Source organism: Pongo pygmaeus, chromosome 14, assembly GCF_028885625.2.
Source record: "Pongo pygmaeus isolate AG05252 chromosome 14, NHGRI_mPonPyg2-v2.0_pri, whole genome shotgun sequence".
NCBI lineage: Eukaryota > Metazoa > Chordata > Mammalia > Primates > Hominidae > Pongo > Pongo pygmaeus.
Window position 1 is genome coordinate 46,033,949 of NC_072387.2, and position 20,975 is coordinate 46,054,923.

Below are 20,975 nucleotides of genomic sequence, written 5' to 3' on the forward strand. Positions count from 1 at the left end.
TACATTACCCAGTTTCAGGTATTCTGTTATAAGCAACAGGAAGCAGACTGAGACAGGGTTCATTGACTCTGATGTATATGTTTCTTCTTTTTATCATTGTTTGTATTGTAAACAGAGCACCCTTTTGCTGAGCTACTATTTTATACTGAATAAGGGAACTATTCATCATGTATTTTTAATATTACTTTGCCATTGGCTTGGCTCAATGAATTCACGTGTTATTTTTGAATTGCCTTTCTTTTTACTACTTTCCTGAAATTTCAGCAACTTCTTATTTAGAAATTAGAATAGGGCATAAATCAACACTATGAAATAAATTTAAAAGAATAACAGGTTCATAACTCAATATCAATGTTATCCATGAAATCAATTTAAAAGAATAACAGGTTTGGAGTGGAAATATGCTCTGTCTCTCTCTGTTTCAATCCAAAGAAGTTGTCAAATCCTGGATCTTCTACATTTCCTTGTATCCATCCGTCTCCTCTATTCTTCTCCTATGCCTCTCTCAGGCTTCCTTTGCCTATTATTTAGGTTAGTATAGGGAATATCCAAGCTATCTCTGATTTCAATATTTTCCCTTCCCATTCATTCTAGATAGCTGTCAGATTAATGTTTCTGAATACCTCTGACTTGCTAGAAAACCATCAATGGCTCACCATTTCAAAATAAATAAAATCTATGCAATTTAGCCCAATATTACAGACCCAAATTTGTCTCTTACATTTGTTTCTCTCACTCTCCTCCTTCAGATTTCTACTGCATTAGAGAAGCCAGATTAACTGGAAGATATCTCTGCACATTTTATATACTTCTCTACCTTCATTACTTTGTTCAACTTTTTTCCTTCCTCTGGAAAACCTCTCTCCTCCCATGTCTGTTTTCTCAAATTGTAACTACATTGGGCCCAGATCACATACAGTCCCTGAAACTGGCTATGACTTTTCAAGCTTCTGCTCTTCTTTAGTGGCTTTAATGATATGTCTCTTGATGACACCCAGAACTTCCTGTATTCTATATTAATGATTTGTGTACATGAAGACTTTCTCCTGAGAGACTATAGCTCCTTGAAAACAGATAGGAGACTCCTTTATTTTGTATTTGGGATGGAGAAATACTTTTCTTTCCTAAAGTGCCCAAATACTCAATAAATATCTAATAGATGATGGAAATACTCTTTGAGTAGATGGATGAAAAAAGAAATGAGGGAGGGCATTTTTAAATAGAACTTGAGAGTGTTTTGAGCTGATCGTCTTGTTTTTCTCTCTGAAGCAGTTATGAGATTGTTACTGTTGGGAAAGAAGAAAGATAAAAGAGAAAAAAATCTTAGGCAATACATGAACAGTTTTAAGAACAGATGTAGCTTGTGGCCACATTATATTTAATAAGGGAATAACAGTAAATTCTGCTTCCCCATGTGGTTGGAAATGGAAATGGGCCAGGTCAACTGGGTATATAAATTTTTTTCCAACAACATTTTGCTCTTTAGGCTCAGAATTTGAGGCAGTGCATGGTAGAAAAAGCCTGTAAGTTTAATTCAAAAACTGTTTTGACATACTTGAAAAATAGTTTTTGTAAAGGCTTAAAATAATTGCAGACAAATAATACGGGGGAATATGTCATACAGCCAGGGATCAAAATAATATAAAGGATTCCATTAAAAAAACAACAACCCTCACAATTGTCAAATAGACAATGGATGCTGCATTTGACAGTGTGAATCTATATAGCTGTCTTCTCTCTATGTACTTAGAAAATGGTCAGAGTATATAGTGAGCTGTTCAGATCAGGCAGGGAGCCAGGTTAAATTATTATCATTAGGAAAACAAATTCCTTGAACAGAGGAAGAGAATGATCTCTTCTGGAGAATCAAGGTGATATTTGATAAATTGTGTCTCACTCTTTCTTTTTTCTCCTTTTTTTTCTTTTGAGACAGAGTCTCGCTCTGTCACCCAGGCTGGAGTGCGGTGGCATGATCTCGGCTCACAGCAACCTCTGCCTCCCAGGTTCAAGCAATTCTGCTGCCGCCGCCTCCTGAGTAGCTGGGATTACAGGTGCCTGTCACCACTCCCAGCTAATTTTTGTATTTTTAGTAGAGATGGGGTTTCACCATGTTGGCCACGCAAGGGCCACTTTTGAATCATGGGACTAGTTTTAAGTAGAAAAGATATTCAATAGAAAGTTTAGTAAATAAAGAACGGACAAGGAGAAACACAGCTAAATAGAAAATAAGAAAAGGGAAAAGCTAGAAAAATATCTCAGGTAACTATACTTAAGATTTGGTTTCTGATAGTTGTTTAAGAAGGATGAAACATCAGGAGAAGGATCCCTGCGCTAGGCTGAGATTCAAGAGACCTTGGCTTTTGTCCCTGGTAAAACTTGGCAAAATGTCTCATGTGATTCTGTGATTATGTCTCTGAACTGACTCAGGTCCAGCAGTCAGACTCTCCTTCAGGCCCATTTACATCTCCTTTTCCTTTGTGTACCCCAGTAATAGAATCCATTGGGTAACATTGAAGCAATGATTTCAGTTTTCAACTTGAAGGTCCAGATGGTTTAGCCAAAGTGCAAGTCACTTCCTGAGAGCAATAACAACATGAGGTTATCAGAACTGTGTATGCTGTGACTCTCAGATGTCTGAAGGCTGTCATGCGAAACCTGGCTGTTCGTGGAAAGAATTAGTACATGGCTACAGCTACTTATAACATTGACCTAAAATAACAGAGTCTCAAACAAAATAGAGTTTTATTTCCTTCCGATGTAAAAGTCGGAGGAGAGCAATTCTACTCAGCCGTCAGATACCTAGGCAATTTCATCATGCTCTGCACCATTTCTCCAGTGCTGTTCTCATCCTTGTGATTTTCCAGGGCTTGTCACCACATCCATTTTTCAGGTAGCAGGATGGAGCAAGGAAAAGGAGATGATACATCTCTTCTACTTTAAGTTTCAGACATCTCATTAGCCAGAACTTGGTTACGTGTCACATCCATCTGCAAGGGAAACAGAAATGTAGCCTCCATCCTGAGAGGTCATGTGATCTAGATAAAAACTCTATTACTATGAAAGGAAAGAATGGACTAATGAGGTAAACAAGTGTCTCCGTGGAAACATGGCCACCCATGCATGAGCACACACTCCCTTCCTGTATCTCTCTCTTTTTACCACTGTAATTTTCAATAAAACCACACTCCAGTCATTTGTTAAAAAGTGCATGTTAGTATTCTCACTATATAGACATTCTCAATGTTTCATTTGGCCAATTTATTAAAGTCAGCATTTGAGGCAGGTCATATGGGTGTGTTTAGCTGCGGTGAATCAGTCATTTTGACTAAAGGAAATGTTTTTGGAAGGACATTGCAGAGAGAGCCCAGCGTGGGCTCAAAGTGATGATGCTTTGTTTTGCAGACTACATTAGATCAGGTGATTTTGGGGGCGAAGGAGTAAGGTGGGGAAAATCAAGTATTCTAATGAGACAGCTGATGATGGATTATAAATTGTAAATAATTCTCTTAAATAGGCAAAGAGAAAAGGCTTTTCTTGATATAATCACGAACTAACACAGTCCCAATGGCAACTGGTAATGATTAAACTGACTGGGGAATGATTAGGAGACATAAAACGGAATATATAAAAATACTGGAAAGAAGCATCCATCATTAGCTGGGAGAAAAACCTGAAAACCATGGCAATAATAAAAATGAGAAAAAACAAGTGCTTCACTAAAGAGTCTGAGGTTGGCACAGATACCAAAGTATTCTCCAGAAAGTTCAACCCAATAGTATGCACTGATGAAGTGATATTCCATCCCATACATTTCACAATATTTTAATGTTCTCTTATTTCCACATTAGAAAATAAGAATATCCATATTCAGAACAACTGTTCATCCTGAGTCTAGTCATATTTTTGGCAATTATATTCAGCAACATTTTTAGGAGAATGTTATATTTCACCATGATATCAAAAGCTGGAGATTATTTAAATTCTTCTTGACTCAAATACTGTATACCTCTGAACATTTAGAAAGAGCTCTTTTTCTTGCCAGTGAAAGCACCTGAGAAAATAAGGCCCTTTGATTTTTTTATATGGGTCTTTCCAAATATTCTACTGCACATGACATTTTATTAAACTTGGGTTCACTAAAAAGGAACTTTATAAATATTCACACAAAGATAGCTTTCATTCCTTGTACATCCATATGTGTACATCGTATACCTATGTGTGTGTGCATATGTGCAGATGCCATGCAAGAGAGAAACTTAACTAATTGTTTAATGATTGTTCCACACAAACTTTGCTCAAAGTACATATAAGTGCTGGTTTTACAGATTGTCTAATGAGTTGGTTTTTGTTTAATTATAGAAAGCAATTAAGTCTGCTGTGACATTTGAAGAAAGCCAGCAGGGTTTTCTTCTCAGATGTTTTCAGTTTTAAAGTCCAAAGAACTAGGATGAGAGTTGTGTTTGTTTCCAGCTATGAGTATTTCAAATGAGCTGTAAGTAAATAATATTTTGTGATGAGATTTTCTAATAAGCAGTAATTAAGATTTTCTTACTTATTTCTTAAATAATGACAGACACAGCTCACTCCAATTCTAGTTTGGTTTAACTCTGTGTGTGTGAAATACATTTTTATTTTTCATATTTTTTAAGGCACAACTATTTACTATCAGCATTTTGTTATTTATAAATTTTTTTAGTCAAAATTTTATAACAGTGGCCACATAATTTTTTGGAATAAAGTCGTAGTCAATTTTTTTAAGGAGGCATTTAAGGGTTCGCTGTGGATTATAAGCTATTTCTGGAAGCACTCAGCTGGAAAAAAAGAAGTGAAAGCAATTCCAAGTTTTGACCAGCATCTTTAAAATATAAGAACATCATTTCCCATGGAAACAATGAAAGCAACGAATGGTAATGTCATTTAAAAAAAATTCAGGTCAGGCGGTGGCTCACGCCTGTAATCCCAACACTTTGGGAGGCTGAGGCAGGTAGATCATGAGGTCAGAACTTCGAGGCCATCCTGGCCAACATGGTGAAATCTCGTCTCTACTAAAAATACAAAAATTAGCCAGGCTTGATGGGAGGTGCCTGTAATCCCAGCTACTTGGGAGGCTGAGGCAGGAGAATTGCTTGAGCCTGGGAGACGGAGGTTACAGTGAGCCGAGATCACGCCACTGCACTCCAGGCTGGGTGACAGAGCAAGACTCTATAAAAAAAAAATCAATAAATAATTGGAGGACTTCCACAAACATTTAAATGATCAGAATCAACTTTGAAATATGTTATTTAACTAAGTCTGTTTTACCTTCAAAATGAACCAAGTTAGTATGATATAATTTATGAGTAAAATCTGTTGAAATCTTGAGCTTTATGTAATAAGAGTTTGAGAATGCACAAGAATGAGGCAGCAAGAATGAACAAGCCGTGAAAAAGCACAGCCTCAGTTTTGTAGGTTGATTTGCTTCATGGGCCAAAACTGCTTTCAGAAAATATTCTGACATTAGCAAGAATGCTTTAAGAACAGAGATTTCTGTCTACTGCATTCATACTTACCAAATCAACCACTTGCAATGCTGTGTTGAGAAGCAGTAAAAATAAGCCGGGATTAGGAGTCTTAATGACTGGCTCACTCCCTTTTCTTCTTTTTGGCCCTCCGAAGTCACTAGTGTATACAAACAAAAACTTAGAAAGAAAAAAATCTCAAATACAGTGTTGCCCAACAAATGCAGTGTCCTCACCTTCTCACTCTTCAGAAAGCCCTCTGATCACCTTTGCTCACAAGTGCTCCTTTGGGAAGGGTGGCTCTCATGACACCTACGCAGGGGACAGGCTATGTTTAGCAAACACTGGTTCTTTCCTGTTACAAATCCTAAAACCACAATACCCATCTATATGAGTCCATTTTCACGCTGCTGATAAAGACATACCTGAGACTCGATAATTTATAAGGAAAAAGAGGTTTCATGAACTCACAATTCTATGTGGTTGGGGAGGCCTCACAATCATGGCGGAAGGTGAAAGCCATGTCTCACATGGTGACAGACAAGAGAAAAGAGCTTGTGCAGGGAAACTCCCCTTTATAAAAACCATCAGATCTCATGAGACTTATTCATTATTATGAGAACAGCACAGGAAAGACCCACCCTCATGATTCCATTACCTCCCACTGGGTGCCTCCCACCACATGTGGGAATTCAAGATGAGATTTGGGTGGGGACACAGCCAAACCATATCACCATCCCTATATGTATTTGTCATTGAAATGCTGATTCTTCGGTCAAAATTACCTAATATTACCTTTTTTCCTGATCCTTGATTTTGAAATAAGTTCTATGAATCTGTAAGGTATTAGTTCTTTACTTGAGAGCTGCCTGCTTGTTTCCTGATTGCAGAATAATGCAGCAAAATTATACAGGACAGAATCCCCTCAAAGACAATGCCTCTAGAGAGAGATCCAGCAACTTACAGGAATGGGTCCACCTAGTTCAGGGCAGCCTATATTTGTGGAAAACCATACAGCCTATATTTGTGGTAAACCATACAGAACTTCACTCCAAACATATTGATAATTAATGTGTTTGAAATGAGAAAGAGGATGCAAGTCTGTAAGGTGATCATATTAGCAACATGGATTTCAGAGAAAGAATGTGCACCGTAGCTCCTTTGGAAGGAGTTGCTTGACATTTCCCAGTATCTGAAATCAAAGTGGGGATGCCCTGCCCAATCCCCCTCAGAGGAACACCTTTGTAGCTGATCACTGCCAGCCAGGAGCAGCCTTGTGTGTTGTGTGTGTGCAAGGTCAGGAAAAAGTTTGAAAACATAGCTATGAGGTAATAGAATATCTCTGTCAAAAAAGAAGTAGGGTCACTTATGATTGAAAATGTTTGAGCTGTAGAAACTGTTGAAAAACTAAAGGATACTGCTTTTGTTTTTGAGTTATCACTCTTTTCTTGTCCTCAAAACAGAATGGAAAATAGACACCTATGTGGGTGCACACACACACTCTCACACGCACACATGTACACACACATCTTTCCTCTCTCACCAGAAAAAAATGTTGTGTTGGAGAATAATGCAAACAGGCAAGGAACAAGCAGACCTTAGACAAGACATTCATTTATTGTTACAAAGTGATTTGTGGCTACTCATTGCCAAATGACTGGAGCATGCAATAATGGAAACCTGGGAATTAAAAAAACAAAACCTCAAAACACCAAAACCTACTTCCAACTCCACTGGTCAACAGTACACTTAATATCTCCACCCCCTACTCCCCACCAAAAAAACAACCTTTGACTCGGAAGCCTCCTTTATATCTTTGAACACGGAAAAACAATGGGCTTTGCTGTTTTATTGGTGTTTAATTCCCAAGCACTGGTCCTTACTTAGGGATGGGGTTGCTCATGCAATTTAAATGTCCCCACATAAGTAGATTTTTGGCGATTGCTCCTGCACTTTTCATTTCAGTCAGCTGGGCAGGGTTTCTATATCCTATTTGCCTCCCTCAGAGAAGAGGAAATTTCTGCAAATTATTTTCTGTTTATTCTTGTGGTAAGGTAATTCACTTCCTCTAAGGCTCAACCTTCTGATTTGAAAATGAAGTGAAAGTGAGTGTGAATATTGATATGACATAGATGTTTTGGAGATTGAGGGCAATTTCCCTTTGGCCAGTGGCTGATTTAAAGATGTAAAGAGTCCTATGTGGGGCATACTGAGTCCTGGTCCAAACCGACCTTCCCATTCAGATGGTTTGGAAACTAGGCTGTGCCACATGCTATCTGATTTAGAGGTTTCTCTTAATCCTGCTATTTCCTATCATACATCAGGGGCTGTCACAACATTGCATATGTGTCTGGGAAAAACTGTAAGTGATACAACCAGGGCAGATCTAAAGACCTAAGAGAAGGGTGAGCAACTTTTTATTTTTTCATCCTGCCCAATATCCTAAGTGCCTCTCCACCAAAAAAAAAAACACAAAAAACAAAACAACAACAAAAAAGATTAGCTGTCCACTTTGACCACTTTTTTTCACTCAAAATGAATCATGGAATTCCACAGATTAATTGTGAATTCTTATATCTTAGTTTGCCTTCATTGAATAGACAGATTTTAAAGGAAAAACTGGCACTCACTCAAACAATAAAATGGTAGTATTAAGGAACCTTTAAGAATTAGGATCCGGGAGGCAATGTTCCATTATTTCATCATTTAAATTTATTTGGGTTTTTGGGAATGTATGAGTGAGTTTACACCCACTTTCATTTCATTTTCAAATTTGAAGATTGAGCTTTACAAAGAGGTAGTGACTTACCTCAACTCACACAATGAACTTCCCCAAAGAGGTGTGGTTGGAATTAGAGCTTGTTCTACCCATGCCAGTGTTCACATAGCAAGTGTGCTCTCTAATAGCTTATATTCATATAGTGTTTTGTAATGGCCAGTTTCCACACACATCTTTTCTTTTAATCACACTCATATTGTGTGACAAGCATATTCTCTTTTACAGACTAGAGACCATAGACTATAGGCTACTGCAAAGCAGGGATCTTGTCTACTTTGTGTACCATGCTGTTCATATGGCCTGCTGTGTTGTAAGTGCCGGACAAGTAAATGAGGGAGAACTTGTCCCACAGTTGAGAAGGGGTGCTGTGGCCTTTTACCTATAAATTGTTATTAGACCTCTGCTCAAACATTTTCAGTGATGAGAAATTCATTAGCTTCCAAAGCAGCCGTGGTACATATCCTTTCTTATTTTAGTTTAGTTTAGTTTTGCCTGTTTGTTTTTGCTTCGCAGCTCCTCATTGCCTTCTGTTCTACTCAGAGTGGTTCTGTTGATGTCAGTTATGGTTGCCAGGCTCTTAGGGGCAGACGCATAGTCTAGGGTAGGCCTTTCACAGCATCCATCCCCCATCTACAGTCACTGGTCCAAGAAGTGACCACTTTGGGAACCAGTCATGGTTCTCCATCATACCTGTCAAATGGAAGATGAAGGAGAAAGGGCCACTTTCTTTTTTTCTGATTTCAAACTCTGGTAAACCCGGTGCTTCCAGAGGCCCTCTTTGATCTTGTGTATGAAGAGACTGCCTGAGAAAGAAACCAAACACAAGACAAAAACCAAACAGAAATGGAGAGCATGATGGCAGCTATTGAAACCTCTAAATCCTCTGTTCCTAGAGCTAGCTCCACCTTTGGGTTTCTCAATTGTGTGGTTAATACCTTTCTCTTTCTTTTCTCTTTTTGTTTTACTACTTATAAGCAAAAGAGGTCTAACATGACTACCCATTCCATGATAACACAGTTTGGACTTTTGAAACATTCTTATACGGATCCCAGATCCCCTTTATAGAGACAAGAAGAACAGGTGTAACTCTTTCATATAACAGTGCTTCTGATACTTGGAGAAAACTACCCTCTCTTTTCCTCAGCTTTTGCTTAAGTCTTCTGTCCTCTTCTGTCCAGGTTCTGCATCCTATTTTGTCAACTTCCCTTCATGTGATGTAGTGTCCCACACCATCTTAGTTGCTATCATTTTATTACATCTCCATTTGCCCACAGCTATCTTAACATGAGGGAAGATTAACACAATGTTCAGCAACATAACATAGGATAATAATTTTCTTTCTTTCATACATTGTAATTTTTCACTGCTCCTGAAGGTCTCATTGGCCTTTTTAAATATTATAATACATAATTGACTTGAAATACAAGTGTTATGAATAGAAACTCTCAAGCTTGACACATTTTTTGATAATAAAGTATGTCTCCCATAACTTTTAATAATTTTGTTCTTTTTAACTAATTTTACCTTTATTTCAAATAACTTCCATTTATAGGTAGAAATGTTCCATATTTTATACTCATTGGTTTTTGTTTTGGGTCTATCAGAAAATGAATTTGCTATTTCCTTTCATTTTATATTTTCAGAAAGCTATGTTTAAAGCTTGTGTTTTTAAAATTTTTATTTATTTATTTATTTATTTATTTGTGATAGCATCAAGGAAGTTAAACATTTCTATGGCAGAATGCTATTTAGAAGTCCAAGATAGTTATTTAATAGTTTTCTTACATGAATGTAATGTCTATTTACTTGTGGATCTTTTACTTTCCTAAATCTTTATTCATCTTGAAGCTCTGTTAGTGTAAAGAATGTGATTTTCATTCAGTTCCTGTCTGAGACACTAGAAAAAAAATGGTTTCTTTGCTTCATTTGCCAAATATTCTGCACAGTGCTTATTTTGTATTTTTTCCCATATTAAGTGTAATACAAGACTCATTGGCACATTATAAATAAGAAATTAATGCTGAAAAGGAAGCCACTTCCAAAAGCAGCATTTCCCCAGGAAATAAAGAAGAGGTGAGATCAGTACCCCCAGAGAGTCTACAACTGTCTTCTGTCTGTTCCTCTTCTTCTTTTACAGGATAAAATGAAAATTGAGAAAGAATTCAGATAATTGAGACTAAAACTTGCTGCCTTAGTTATTTCAATTTTTCATACAAAATATATGCTTGGCTTGAGGTATATTATTATCTTCCATGTTTTAGTTATAGTCTTACTGAATTGTACAAGAAGGAAAAAGGTTAAAAAATTAAAGTGGATTGCATGTATATGTGTGTGCCTAAAGGCATATTGATAACATAGAAACATAAATATGTTGTGGAAAAATTATACCATGTAGATCAATTAATGTATCAAAGGGAAAGTAATGTTATGATGATTGATCAGATTCATTTCACTGTGACCCAGATTAAAGCTTTTTATTCTTAACCCGTGGTTTCTGCATTTACTGGGGTGGATTTTTCCTTTTTGTATGGCTGGGTAGGAACATTTTCATGTCTTTTCGCTTTAAATTTGCTCAAACAAAGCACTAAACCAAAAATGATACAGATTTAAATGAAGATTCTGTAGGAGAAAGAGAGAGGGTGACACCATGTACCACAAAACCTTGTCCTCATTAAATATTTTTATTTTCTGCAAGTTCTCACCACCATCATAACAAAACTGCTGGTTTTCATTATCCTCCCTTTGGTCACTCTGTATCCCTTCTTACTGGATCCTTTATTTTGTCATCCTTATTTTTCCTCAGAACCTCAAATCCTCCATCTTTTCATATACAGGGCAATTTCTTCACAGCCTTTTGTTAGTCAGGAAGTCCTTTTCATCATAATTGGTTTATTTTAGCTTCGAAATCTTTCCTCTAAATATGTACAAGGCTTTCTCTGAAAAGGACTTTGTTTTATTTTTCTATCTTGTTACAATTTCCTCCATCACAGTACATAATCCTGTAGTTGGGGATAATTGTGAATAACAGTTCAGAAAGCAGGAACTGAAACCTATTTCTCCAAACTCATTGATATTATTATCCTGTAACTAAACTCTAAGAGTTTTAAGAAATGTATCTCTACGGGGTCATCTATAGCTGTAAAACGTCAATCATCAATAACTTTTATGTAGGCTTTGCTTAATACATTGTAAACTTTGATCTGATATTATTTTCTAGGTATAAGGGTTAAAAATAAGTGCCAGTCTAGATTTTGCTGAAAATAAATTCTGTTTTAATATCCTGTGATTTTCACCACAATCATTCCCTTCATTGCCAAACAATGAATTGGCAAGGATTCTTGTTCAATTGAGGTTTAATGGAAACTGGTTGCCTTAAGAAGAAATTGACTTATGTGCATGATGTGTTCATTTGCAGGCAGCTTCAAAGATCACCAGCTGTAAGAAACAGGAAGAGACTTTGAAGTAGATAACTTCTTGTGTTTTTTTCACATATTCCCTGGTGGAATTTTGGTTTTGTATCATGCTTTTCCAAGTTTTTCTCCAGATGTTGTATAGTTTTTTGTTTTTGTTTTGTTTTTTTTTTCCGGAAAAGTTTAGACATCTTGTACACAGACATCAAGATCAAAAAACGGAGGCGTCAGCTCTGTTTTACAAAAATATCTGATAGTATCTTATTGAAGAATGTTGGAATCATTTAAGCGACTGCTTCTATCCAGTTTCCACGCTGTCTGAAGATCCTCCTTGAAATCCCACGTAATCTTTAGTATAATGCCCATGTTAAGAAAAGTGGGTCAGTGATTAAAGACATATTGAATCATGTTTCTGGCTTTTTGTGTTTATAAATTATGTATATAATTATAAATATAGTATTTATATAAAAATATAAATGTATACGTGTTTATATTTATTATAAATTATTATAAATAATCAGTAAAACATCAGTGGACCAAACATTCTCTGTACAATTAATTATGCAGATAATAGAGTACCTAAGAATCTCTTAAAAAATGAGTGTAACATATGTTTGTTTAGTACACAGTCTGTGGAAGAGAGCTGTTGGTAATGTACTGTGGACTGGGGTCATATTGCAGGTTCCCATGCATTTTCCTTGGAAGATAAAGACAGCTATCAGGTTTCAAGTCATTCAAGACAGAGACATAAGCAAAGGCACAGATATTTGAAGGTAAATAAATAGGCAAATTTGACTAAGGAGGATGCTATGCTAGTAGATGTTATAGTATTAGTGTTAATATAAGGTTAATGCATGTTAGTTAGAAAGAAATAATGCAAAATTAATCTTCTTCCTCTCCCATTTGAACTATATAATTAAATAGTACATTCATCTTAATATTCAGGTAATAGTTAACCAGCTCATGTTAGGTTAGTCATATTAATAAACCTATCACAAACTGAAAACAAAATCAAGAGAAATCAAAACATTGACTTTTAACTCCAATCTTATAATTACTTTAAAATATTCAAACAGGAGCCTTTGGGAAAGAGAGTGATTTGCATTTAAATGGGCATAGGAAGAGTGAAAGAAACAGAGTACTGCTCTGCCCCAGGCACTGTGCCAGTCATCATGCCCACACTAACTAGCTTACCACCTCATTTAGAAGCCACATTAACCAACATGAATGGGTTCTTACCCTTGGTGCCTACATTTGCCTTGCCAGGACATGATGGACAGGGCCCTGGGAAGCCTCAGAAGATAGTGAGGACGCAACACACTGTTCGCTTTGGAACTATAGACAAGGCGTAGCATATGGCTTTGATTTATTAGTATATGCTTGTAGTCAGTGGCTTCAGGTTTTAGAGAGGACACTTTCAAATGTATTTCTGTGCTGATTCCAAGGTGTTTTCAATTAATGCCCTGAAAAGCTTTCAGTTTCTCATTTACTTGGCTGATGGATGGCTCCTTAGATGTATATTGGCTCTTGAAGGGTTTCTCTGTCTCTGAACAAGGATGAAATTAAAGAAGCATTTTGTAAAGTGGAACTTTTGCCCTGGCAGGAGGAACCAGACATTTCAACAAATAAACACATGCATCTGTGAATCTGTAAATGGACTGATTATTATTTTTTCTCTCAAGTGATTAAGAGCCTAGGGCTAGTTAATTAGCAGCTAATGAGAGAGAGAGAGAGTGTGTGTGTGTGTTCTACTGGTGAAGCTCTCATTGTTAAAGTAAAATAGGCCTAAGGGTGTTGATGCAAAAAGAAGGTATGTGCACTGGACTTAGAGAAAGAAACAATAATTCTTGGCAAGAAAACAGAAGTCTCGCATCTATGAAAACATTTTGATCAGCTGAGATCAGGCTGATTGTTAGGTTCAAAATACCATCTTCACCCACAAAATCCTAACAATTTTAGCCAAAAATGGGTAAGGTTTATGTTTAAGAAAGAAATAGAACTACTTTGTGGATCCTGGTCTGCCAAACCTGGTTCATTTGTTCATTCATTCAACAAATCTTATTGAGTGTCTCTATGCCAGGCACTCTTCCATGCAATGAGGACACTCAGAATAATGAACAAGACTAATAAGAACCTAATTTGTCTTGAAAATTAAATGTAAAATTAAAATGTAAATTAAAATTTACATTTTACAAGAGGATTTTTATCATCTTTGCTGAAAAATTCCCCCAAAATCTCTAAAAATTAGTGGCAATCTACATTTTCTATTTCTTTTCTTCTTTTAATAATTTTTTTCTCTCTCTCGCCAATTTTAATGCAATTTGTAAATATATTTAAGAGAGAGAAATGTGATTTTTAAGTTAAGTACTAATATTGAGGACCTCTGACTTTTTTGCTTAAGGCATAATCATCTTTTGTCGAGGGAAGAAGCACCACATTCCTGTGGTCCTGGTTGACTGCTGAAATGCTTTCACAGGTTTGGTGGCATCCAGCATTGAGAGCTAGTGCTCCTTTTTTGGTCTGCATTACTTATCTCCCTGGGCAAGTACAGGCCATAACTTCTGTCTCCTTAAATAGGTTGCTGGGTCCAAACTCAGTTTCCAGTCTGGAATTCCCCTTCCCATAGCCATGAAGTGTTTCTAAATCTTTCCCAAACACTGGGAGAACTCAAAGATAGAAGGAAATGTTGGCTCTAAATGATAGTATCATCTGTTGTCTTACAATTAAATATCTAATGCCTACAATTTTTCTTCATAGTATTTACATTGGGTTAGATCATAGTTTAAATTTATCATCAGAGACTTTGTGTTTTTCTTTGTACTTGAAGTAGCGTTTATGCTGCTTAAGTCATGAGGAAAAAATTATTAAAACAGGTTGGATGCTGCTCAAGCTAAGAATGAGTTGTAAATTAGAGGCAATATGATATCATAGTTAAGATCATGGCTCAGGGGCCGTGGAGTTGTAAATTAGAGGCAATATGATATCATAGTTAAGATCATGGCTCAGGGGCCGTGGAGTTGTAAATTAGAGGCAATATGATATCATAGTTAAGATCATGGCTCAGGGGCCGTGCTGCCTTGGTTTAAATCCCAGCTGACCTTGGGCACACAATTTGCTCCTCTATCAATGAGAATAATGCCATCCCCTTCACAGAATTGTTGTGATGGTTAAATTAGTTGTTACATGGAAGCACATAGAAGATTGCTTGGCATATAGCAAGCTCTACATTACTTTCATTATTAGGGGTAAGATTATAGTCAGGGATAGGGTAAGGTCATTACCAAATTAAGAAGATAAAAGTTTAAGCCGTGACAGAATAGGTTAAAGTTTGGAACTGACTTGTATGTTACCCGTGATTGCATTGGACAATAAAAAAAAATTTAGTATGACACCAAATAGAAAACTAACTTTCATTAATAATATGATCTCATGAAAATAAATGGAATAGTGAGTGAGCATGTTGAACTAGGAATTACATAACTGATAATTAGAATTTCCTCTTCTGTCAACTGCCTCCTCATATCCTTGGGGAAGTTTCATTTCGTGTTATCTTTTTCTCATTGGTTTATAGGATTTCTTGTGTACTCAGCTTATTAGGGGAGAGTCTCCACTTCTCTGGTTTCATTTTTCCATGCAGTGAATTGTCCCCAGAGTTGACACTCTTGGTCTCTTGCTCACCTCTTATTCCTTTCTCCAAATGAATTATTTCACTCTTAAGATTAGGAGTATCTGAGCATGTCCTGTGCAGCTCTTTCTGAGCTACTCTTTTCTTGGAAACAGGAAGAACACAGGACAAGCACATGGGTCTGCTCTGTGCCATGGAGCAAGGACCCTGCCCTTGTAGGGGAGACACATATTTGTCCAGCTGTGTCAGTGTCATATGGCTAATTCTAATAAAAGATGAAATATTAAGAAACTCACTTGATTTCAGATGTAAACCATGTATTTTTTTTCTTTTTCTTTTTTTTTTTTGCCAATTAGGGTCCTGGCAGGAAAGAGATGTCCACTCAAATCAGATCTCTTAAGGCAGCTTAATAGGGGGACCATTTATAAAGATATGGACAGGTTAGAGAAACCAACGAGGGAGGGTAGGAGCTATGAGTGCCTGCTAGGACCTATGTAGAAGACAGGGGACACAGTCTTAACTGTTATGCTAACTTCACTGAGTGATGCCAGTGTGGATATATTCCAGAACACTCCAACCTGAGATCTGAAATGCTACATATCCTTGATGTTTAGCATATGGATTAGCAGGGGAAGAAAGGAAGAGAAAATAAAATCCAATGGTTAAATGGTAGAACACAGAGTTGTTCTGTATCTGCTTCTATAGTTTTTTGTGAGATGTAAATTGAGACTTACACTTCCTTCTTCCATCACCATGTTCCCCTTAATATCTGTCAACACCTTGGCTGTTCGGAGTTATTTACCTAACGTTGTGCACCAAAACTTCATTTATGTCAGATTTCAGTGCTTACTGATCCTGTCTTCCTTGTGTTGTCTCAGTTTTTCTTTGACTATGACTATTGATGAAGGAAGTACTAAGGGGTGCCAAGCAAATTCCCTGGGTTTCTGATACAGTCTTTTATTTTGCCTTCCAACCAAATTTCTCAAGTGCAATTAGGATCAATAATCCTGACATCTTCTGGGAGATGGAACTGGTGGTAAGACTAGTAAACTCAATGAGCTTGAGTCCATTGTCTCTTATTCTTTACTCTAAACCTTTGTTCAAATATTCTCATCATATGGAATAACTAACTTGGAGAAAAATAGCTAAGACATTTGGTATGTTCACAGATGGTCAAGCTGGCAGGAAATGACAGGAAGAAAAGAAAATCTGTTGCCAAATCATTTGTGTGCTTCTACGAGGACAAATTGCTGTTTGTGGTATGATAAAAGTGAACCAACATCTAACTGTCACCAGGTGATCAGCTGTCCCCCTGAGGGAATAGTGACTCAGCATTGGCCTCTGTTCCTTGGTAAATTGGGCACAAAGCGGTAGTAGCAGCCAGATCAGCTTTGACGAGATAAAGTCCACGTTGCTGAGATCATGCATAACTCAATCCCTGCTACCAAAGCCTCTTTACACAGGCTCACTGAGCAGAAAAAGCTTCCATAGCATGGTTCATTATATGAGTCATCTTCTCATTGTAATGGAGACTCTCCTTTGCAATGGACACAAGGATGTTTTATCTGCATGTATTGGAAAGGTACACTCTGAACCTCTTATTACCAATATTTTAATCTGGTTCTTTCCAAGTCCTTGACCCTGAAACAGGATTGGTTCATTGTCTTGTGAAAAGAAAGACAATCTTCCCTTTCACACAAAATAGACAATCAGATATTGGACCCTGGAATTTTCCCTTCATTACTGTCTTTTGGGGGCACCATAGTGGGCTGTAATGTGGTGGCCATACATTTTTGCCTGGTGTCAACATGCCATACAAATCTATAGCAAACCAAGGCACTGTATCTTTTTAAACTTGTCTTGGGGAGTTTTCCTGGAGGCCATAGAGGTATTTTGAGAAAGAGATGAAAAAGTGGTAGGAATAGGTACCATGGAAATGTGAGCCCCCTGATTTTGGAGTTTACTAGTGACTTCTGAATCTGCTTGAGCCTAGTCTTATATATATTCTTTCTTTTTTGTTGTTGTTTTGTTTTTGAGACAGGGTCTCACTCTGTCACCCAAGCTGGAGTGCAGTGGCACAGTCTTGGCTCACTGCAACCTCTGCCTCCTGGGTTCAAGTGATTCTTGTGCCTCGGCCTCCCCAGTAGCTGGGACTACAGGTGTGTGCCACCACACCCAACTAATTTTTGTATTTTTAGTAAAGATGGGGTTTTGCCATGTTGGCAAGGCTTGTCTCAAACTCATGGTCTCAAGTGATCTGCCTGCCTCGGCCCCCCAAAGTGCTGGGATTACAGGTATGAGGCACAACCCCAGGCTACTGTTTCCATTTGACAATGGAATTCTACTGTGCCTGTCCAGTTTGGAAATCTGGTAAATGTTATAACATCTTATTTAGAATGGGCGGTCTGTGTTGCATGTCCTAGAGTCAGGTGTTTAGAGAATACTTGTTAGCAAAAAAAAAAAGGCGTGACTTTATTCCAAAACTTCAAGGCATGTGTCATTATTTTCCTAGTGAGGTTTGTCAAAGGCTCTGTACAACATGTCTGTCAATCATAGGCTCTTCCAAAACCATTGGGTCTTCTGGTTGTAACTCTCCCCGATATATATCATACACATACGATATTCATATATCCCTACCCACCCACACAGACCCCACTGAAGTCTGGAAGCCTCATGGGGTACCGAGAAAATGGATTGGAACCGCACACTCTAAAATGAATGTCTTGCCTCCCATATCATAAGAGGTCTACCAAGCATTGCACCATTTTCTTCAGGATGCATGACTCAAGGTGTGGCAACTTATCTTTCACGCTGGAGTAGATAGTCCAACCTCCCTTCAGACTCCTAGACTCCCAGAAACCTCAGATGTAGCAGCCTTTGAACTTTCACAGAGTTTATATCCCTCTCTAGCCTGTGTGATTGTACTTAATAAAGTACCTAAGATTCCTGTTATTTCTTGCACACTAGGATCAATTAGTAAAATGTCTTTGATGTAATGGTCATTTAATGCTCTATGCGATATTGTGATGACCAAAGTTCTTCTAGACTATACTGTAATAGAAAGCAGGAGCATCCATATAACCCTAAGGAAAGGCATTAGAGTTTTATTGCCTTTGCCACAGTACAGCATTTTTATTCTGATTATTTCATATGGGCATTCTGTTAGTTACTAAATGTGATTATTCCAATAAACACAAAGTGGACAGTCAGATGTTGGACGCTGGGACTGGGGAAATAACCACACTGGAGCTGCTCTGAGATGGATTCAGAATAAGGCTCTAATCTTCTTAAGTCCATTTGTGACTAGAGAGACCACAGCAGTATTCCAGGTCTCTGCATCAGTTCGAGGGTGGGGACATTATGAAGATAGAATTTTTACCATGTGATTCAAATTATACAATTGTTATATTTCTAGACATCAAATTAGATAGTTACCTTTTTCTATAAAATTCATCATTTCATCTAAGACTTCAAATGTATTAGTAAACTATTGTTCATAGCTATTGCTTGTGGTTTTATCTACGTATCTTTCAGCATGCCATTTTAATTATCTTTATTATTAATTATTACTTTGGTCTTTAAGTTTTGATAAGTCATTTAAGAAATTTATCCATTTTTAATTGGTATTAAAAATAGACTTCTATTTATTTTTATTTTGTTTTATATTTTATTAACCTCTGCTATTATTGTAATTATCTTCTTATAGGTTATTCAGTATTAAAAATCTTACAGTGGAGTTCAAGACCAGCCTGGCCAACATGGTGAAACCCCGTCTCCACTAAAAAAAAATAAAAAAATACAAAAATTGGCTGGGCACAGTGGTGCACACCTGTAATCTCAGCTACTTGGAGGCTGAGGCAGGAGAATCACTTGAACTCAGGAGGTGGAGGTTGCAGTGAGCCAAGATTGCACCACTGCACTCCAGCTTGGGGGCAACAGAGTAAGACTATGTCCAGGAAAAAACAAAACAAAACAAAACAAAACCATAGAGTGGAAGATCAGCTCTTATTTTTCTGCCTTTTTTTTTCTTTAGTAACTTAATAATTTTTTCAGGTTTATTGAGGTATAATTGGCAAATAAAAATTGTATATATTTAAAGTGTACATGATGTTTTGAAATATGTATATATGGTGAAATAATTACTACAATCAAAGTAGTTAACATATCCATCACTTCACATAGTTGTTGTGCATGTGTGTGACGAGAATATTTACAAGCTACTCTTCTAGAAAATTTCAAGAATGAAATACATTATTAATAATTATAGTCACCCTATTGTGCATAAGATCTCCAGAATTTATTAGTAACATAAGAGTTTAAGATTGTAACTTGCACTTTAATTATATCTCTATTTACATGCCAAGTATTGATAATTAGTATTATTCTTTTTCTTTTTTAACGGAGTCTCACTCTGTCGCCTGCCCAGGCTGGAGTGCAGTGGCGCAATCTCAGCTCACTGTAAGCTCCGCCTCCCGGGTTCACTCCTTTCTCCTGCCTCAGCCTCCCGAGTAGCTGGGACTACAGGTGCCCTCCACCATGCCAGGCTAATTCTTTGTATTTTTTTTAGTAGAGACGGGGTTTCACCATATTTACCAGGATGGTCTCGATCTCCTGACCTCATGATCCGCCCGCCTCAGCCTCCCAAAGTGCTGGGATTACAGGCATGAGCCACTGCGCTGGGCCCCAGTATTATTCTTATTATTGACATATTTTCTAATTTTCACTATGGTTTCTTTTTTAATGCATATGTTATTTAGAAGTTCAATTGCTTTAAATTTCCAAATTTATGGTTTTATTTTTATATTCAAGCATAATTGGTTTACTTGCTTTTATTTAAACTTTGAATTTTGAGATAATTGTTGATTCTCATGCAGTTGTAAGAAAAATACAGACAGATCTCAGTTTACCCCAATGTTAGCATATATACAGAGTACAATTTCACAACCAGCATATTGACATAGATTTATCAAAATACAGAATAATTTTCTCACCACAAGGGTTCTTCATGTTGTCCTCTTATAACCACATCCACTTTTCTCCTTTCCCTCTATCCCTGTCTACCCCATCTTTAAACCTTGACAACTACTAATTTGTTCTTCACTTCTATAATATTGCCAATTATAACCATGACAAATTGTAACCATTTGTGATTTTCTATTTCACCCAGCATATTCCCTGGAGATCCATTCAAAGTGTTGCACGTATCAACAGTTTGTTTCTTTTTATTGCTGTGTAGTATTCTATGGTATGGATGTACTAAAACTGTTTAAACATTCTCTGTTGAAGGATTAGATTATTTATAGTTTTTCACTATTGTCAGCAAAGTTGCGACGAACATTTATGAACAGGTTTTTGTGTGAATATAAATTTTCATTTCTTTGGGATAAATAATCAGAATGGCAATCTTCTGAACATATGATAGTTGCATGCTAAGTTTTTAAAGCAACCAACAAATGAGTTTCCAGAGCAGCTTTACAATTCTATATCCTACCAGCAACGTATGAGAAATCCAGTTTTTCTGCCATCTTGCCAGAGTTTGGTGTTTCACTTTTTTTTGTTTGTTTGTTTTTAATTTTAGTTATTCTCATAGGTGTGTAGTGATATCTCACTGCAGTTTTAATTTGCATTTCTCTAATGGCCAACAGTGTTGAACATTTTTTTTA

At 37.0% G+C, this 20,975-nt stretch overlaps 1 long non-coding RNA gene across 1 annotated transcript in view; it reads right to left on the bottom strand.

Annotated features, from left to right (window-relative positions):
- Window positions 1-2,725: 2,725 nt before the first annotated feature.
- The window catches only part of LOC129011728 (uncharacterized), a 49,328-nt gene continuing 31,078 nt past the window's right edge, over window positions 2,726-20,975 (bottom strand). The window contains exons 2-5 of the long non-coding RNA XR_010123542.1: window positions 8,968-9,080; window positions 5,735-5,810; window positions 5,550-5,658; window positions 2,726-2,987 (exon numbers count right to left, since the gene is read on the bottom strand). This is a non-coding gene — a long non-coding RNA (uncharacterized LOC129011728). The remainder of the gene's footprint in view (window positions 2,988-5,549; window positions 5,659-5,734; window positions 5,811-8,967; window positions 9,081-20,975) is intronic.